The following is a 5110-nucleotide window of genomic DNA, read 5'->3' as shown; positions in this document are numbered from 1 at the left end:
CAGTTTAAGTTTTCTGGTAGAGGCCAGCAAGTCTTTATCCAGGATCTCTCTGAATTTAGCAGCATTCATCATATCTTCTTGAATCCTGACCAAATGTCCAGTCCTTGCTGCTGAAAAGCATCTCCATATCATGGTGCTATCTCCACCATACTTTACCGTAGAGATGGCGTTACCTGGCTGATGCACAGTATTAGACTTTTGCCAGACGTACTGCTTAGTGTTGAAGGCAAAAAGTTTCACTTTAGTCTCACCTGACAACAAGACCTTTATCTCTTTATATTATCTTCTAAATGACACCTTTCAACCCTGAGTGGTTACGATATGCTGTTTTTTTTCAGCCAGGCCTTCTTCCTTGCCACTCTACCATGAATAACCTTTCTGTGCAATGCCTTGGGTTGTGGAGCCATGAACTTCATCTCCAGTTGCAGACGCCGACTCCTGCAGCTCATTCAAAGTGACTGTCGGTGTCACAATAGCTTCCCTTACACTTGCCATTCTTCTGTGGTGACAAAATTCAGGGGCAGCTTGACCGAGGCAGTGTGGCTGTGGTTTCATTTTTTTCAAGGCTGGACTGCACTGAGCTTCACGGTATGTTCAGTGCCTTTGAGATGGTCTTGGAACCTTCCGCAGATTTGTGCATTTCTATTATAATTTCCCTGACTTGTCTTTAATGCTCTTTTGTCTTCATCTACCATACTGTTAGATCTTACAGGGAGAGGGGTACTTACTCTTATGAATTCATTGAAAATGGCAATCCTCCAATTTTCTACGTCAACAAATTGGGTGAGTTAGTAAAGATATTACAGCTGAGGAAAGTTAGCAAAGTGATATAAAAAAAAAGGATGAATACTTAGAGCACAATTTTGGTTTTTAATTTTTAGTAAATTAACTGGTTTTGAGTTTACTTCTTTTGATTAGACATGATGTTTTGTAGGTTAGCTCTAACTCAAAACATCCTGCTTCAATATATCTTAAAATTAGAAAATGAGACAGTAAACTGTGAAAGTAGTTGTGGCGGCACTGTACGTCCGAGTGGCCAAGGACAGAGGGAGATGGATGACCTTCCCTGTTGCTCTAAATGCCAGCAGGCGTAACGGACATGGAAGTCAGAGACTTGTACATCTTCTCAATAACAGAATGAAGTACTCCCCTTAATTAATTCCAAATCAGTTTAGTTGAATTTAAAAATCAATTAATATCTTTATTATAGAAACATAGAAAACCTACAGCACAATACAGGCCCTTCGGCCCACGAAGCTGCGCAAAATATGTCCTTACCTTAGAACTACTTAGGTTTACCCATAGCCCTCTATTTTTCTAAGCCCCACATATCCATCCAGGAGTCTCTTAAAAGACCCTATCATTTCCGCCTCCGTCGGCAGCCCATTCCACGCACTCACCAATCTCTGTGTAAAAATACTTACTTTCTGTACTTACTGTATTTACTTTCAAGCACCTTAAAACTATGCCCTCTTGTGCTAGCCATTTCAGCGCTGGGAAAAAAGCCTCTGACTATCCACATGATCAATGCCTCTCATCATCTTGTACACTTCTATCAGGTCACCTCTTATCCTCCGTTGCTCCATGGAAAAAAGGCTGAATTCGCTCAACCTATTCTCATAAGGCATGCTCCCCAATCCAGGCAACATCCTTATAAATCTCCTCTGCATCCTTTCTATGGTTTCCACATCCTTCCGATACTGAGGCGACCAGAATTGAGCACTATATTTACAGTTCATTGAGTAAATCAATTTTCCACAGCTTTACTGTAGAGATCTTTGCAATCACAAGATCATTGTAATAGTGGTGGCAGAAATGCTCTAGTTTCTCTTTCTGTGTAGGTTATACATCGACTGGCTTTACTTCTGGGCATCCATCACCTTGTAGCTGGGGAGCGTGTGGGTGGGTAAGAACGGAAGCTGAGATGTGATCTTTCCACCACACAGCAGAAAAGATTGCTCACACTGACCTTCATATTTCTTCACAACTTCTGAACTGTAAGATGATACACAGGGAACTGAAAGTGCAATTGATTTCTTTCCCTTACCTTGGTTTACATGTCTACACCATAAAACTGAAAGGATAACAATGAACAAAAATAACAAACATGGAACATAAAGCTTTGCTTGGCATGAGCACAAAAACAGGCTCTTCAGTCAACCATGTCTGTGCCTATGGTGAACTACATATACCCGTCTGGACACACCCCTCAGCTGACTGCTCCTGTGGCTCCTCCCACAGACCCCGGTATAAAGGCGATTGGAGGCACTGCTCCTCCCTCAGTCTCCAGGATGCTGTGTGATGGTCTCTTGCTGCTGACTGCTCTCTTCCAGCTAATAAAATTGATGCACCATCAATAACTCTCAGAGACGTGAGGCGAGAGATAGACTTTTATTGTGCAAATCTACATATTGTGTATCTACAGTATTGTGCAAAAATCTTAAGCACCCTAGCTATATATATGTGCCTATGAGTTTTGCAGAGTTCTGTATCTATACTAATCCCATTTACTAAGACCTGGTCCATAGCTTTCTATATCTTGGCAGTTCAATTGCTCACCCAAATGCTTCTACAGTCTTGTGCGCATCTGCTTCCACCACCTTCTCAGGCACTGCTTCCCAGATTGCAACCATCCTATGGCTGAAAAAGTTCTTTCTCAGATCCCCTCTAAATCTCATATCCCTCACTTTAAACCTCAGCCCTCCTGGTGTTTGACACCTCTGCCTCCAATAATTTTATAAACATAGTTTTGCCAGGTGCTACCTTTGCCTCATCTGCCCCATGGAAAACAAGCCCAAGGCAATCCAGTCTCTTGCGAACCACAACATTCTGGTGTATCTCTTCTGTACCCATTCCAGTGCAATCACAAAGCTGGTGCACCCTCTCAGTGCAGTCACATCTTGTAAGTTAGTTGGCCCCAGCTTGATATTATTGTGGAACAATGTTTGACCCCAGACTCTGGCTTAGGAGAAGGAAGAGTCCACAATATTTACAGGTCATCTGGTTTCAGAAAATAAATGGAATTAGTGAAAAATGCCATTATTCTTGTTATATCAATTAGGGAAGGCTGTTACCGTCAAGTAATTGCACCAACAAGAGGTAAGGAGAGAGGAACAGCTGCAACAGGAAGACCTTGCCATTCAGGCTTTTCATGTCATTCAGTCCATTCACAACTGATCACCATAGGATTCAACTTCTTTTGTGTGTCAATCCCTAAAGCTCCCAATTGTCTCCTCCTATCACCCCCTTTCAAAAATGTACTTACTTAGCTCCATTTTAAATACTTCTAATGAGCTGATATTTACAGAGCATCCTCTGGGGGTGCGGGGGGGGGGGAAGAAAACTGAAAATTAAACAAATTACTGCTGCAGGCAAAGAATTTTCTCCAGTGTCAGCCACAGGGACTAGCAAGCAAAGGAAGCAGTCTAAAATAATGCTAAAGCCCTGACCTCTGTACTTCTCAGGGTCAGAAGCCTGCTGGTGGAGAAGTCAGCTTAGTCTTCAGTGATGCTGCACCTCTGTGATGCTCATGGACAAAGGCAATGAATGGTAAAGCACTCAAATAAAAATGATTCAGTTGTGCATGTACAAGCTTAGCATCAGTACCAATCTGCAACAGGTATCAAAACTTGTACTTACAGAAGGCCCCAAACATTCTGCAAAGAATGCCTCTTCCTGCTAATGCTTACCCTCCTCAGTAAAATATCACTCAGTCTCATTGAGTAGTTTCTTCTACAGGGAACTCATAAAGAAAACAGAATAACGTAAAACCACCACCATGATTTGCAGAAATAGCCAGTCCTGCACGTTGCCTGAACCCTCTGCCAATCTCGGGTTAGTTTGATTTTTGACATATCATTGACCAGCACCACTAAACAGCGTTATTCAAAAGCAACAAGGTGTAAGAAGGCTCCAACTTTTTCAACTCAATTATCTTTTTTATTACAGTTTTTCATTAGCTTCACTTTTAACTTGTGGCCACATAAATAAGATCAATGCTTAATCCATCGATGCCTGCACCAGCCACACCTCATTTCTCTGTTATCTAAATCCACTATTATCCATTGCTCATCCCTGATTCAATGTTGATTTGGAATTTAAATCTCTCACTTTATGTTGAGCCATATGATGATACCACTTCTTTATATATAGATCTCCAGAAATGTATACAGGGACTTATAAACTACAGTTAAAAGAATGGTCCCTTCTGAAAGATGAACTAAATCTCTTTTAAGAAAAAACACGAGGATGCTGGAAATTCAAACAACAACACACAAAATGCTGGTAGAACACAGCAGGCTAGGCAGCATCTATAGGGAGAAGCGATGTCAACGTTTCGGGCCAAGACCCTTCATCAGGACTAACCGAAAGGAAAGATAGTAAGAGATTTGAAAGTAGAGGGGGGAGGGGGAAATACGAAATGATAGTAGACCGGAGGGGGTGGGATGAAGCTAAGAGCTGGAAAGGTGATTGGCAAAAGTGATACAGAGCTGGAGAAGGGAAAGGATCATGGGACAGGAGGCCTCAGGAGAAAGAAAGGAGGGGTGGGGAAGCACCAGAGGGAGAAGGAGAACAGGCAAACAACTAAATATGTCAGGGATAGGGTAAGGAGGGGCATTAATGGAAGTTAGAGAAGTAAGAACCTGTTAAGAACCTCTTTTAAGAACCTGTTAAAAGATTTACATGAGAAAAGTTTTAGCTACACAGCCTGAGATAAATCTTGTAACTGGAAAATATATAATGTTGCATGATACAGTCATTAAACATCGCTAAATCTTTGAGCATAATGGAACTATAAATTTCAGATCCAATCCAATAAATATTTGAATTGCAGCTATGCCAACATAGTACTATGGATCAGGTTGAGAGCTAACTGACGTAGTCTCCAAACCATAATGCATCCGAATAAGTACTCATGACTGTCATTTCCTGGGACATAAATAAAGCATCTAATTACTACCCAAGTTTGCATGAGAAGGAGAACAATACATACCTCTCACTATCACCTTTCAGTCCATCCTTGTTCTTAATGCTTTAAAACCATTGATCACAGAAAACATAGATCATAAATGTAGAGATCAGTGAATTAGCTGTCCCCAAACATAATATG

Source organism: Hypanus sabinus, chromosome 15, assembly GCF_030144855.1.
Source record: "Hypanus sabinus isolate sHypSab1 chromosome 15, sHypSab1.hap1, whole genome shotgun sequence".
Classification (NCBI taxonomy): Eukaryota; Metazoa; Chordata; class Chondrichthyes; order Myliobatiformes; family Dasyatidae; genus Hypanus; species Hypanus sabinus.
This window is presented reverse-complemented; position numbering follows the sequence as displayed.